Raw genomic sequence first — 224 nt, forward strand, 5'->3', positions numbered from 1 at the left:
CCGCGTCCTCGCCGAGCTGCGCGGGGACAGAAGCCACCAGGCCCTGGAGCGAGGTGGCACCGTGAGTGGTGGGACCCGCTGTCCCGGTGCTGCCCTGCACCCTTGGCTGCTCAAACCATGGCATGGGGAGGGAGGAAAGGAACCACAGAGACCATCAGCTCCTCTCAGCACTCGTGTCCCACTCCCAGCGCTGGATTTGTCCCACTCACCTTCGTGGGTGTGGG

General features: G+C 66.1%; 1 protein-coding gene across 1 annotated transcript in view; it reads right to left on the reverse strand.

Moving 5' to 3' along the window:
• Positions 1–224, reverse strand: part of LOC104540705 (testis-expressed sequence 2 protein-like) — a gene marked incomplete at its 5' end in the record, with an annotated part of 3526 nt that overhangs the window by 2285 nt on the left and 1017 nt on the right. The gene's annotated exons all lie outside the window — the stretch shown is intronic.

This window comes from Mesitornis unicolor, unplaced genomic scaffold, assembly GCF_000695765.1.
Source record: "Mesitornis unicolor isolate BGI_N332 unplaced genomic scaffold, ASM69576v1 scaffold4175, whole genome shotgun sequence".
Lineage (NCBI taxonomy): Eukaryota > Metazoa > Chordata > Aves > Mesitornithiformes > Mesitornithidae > Mesitornis > Mesitornis unicolor.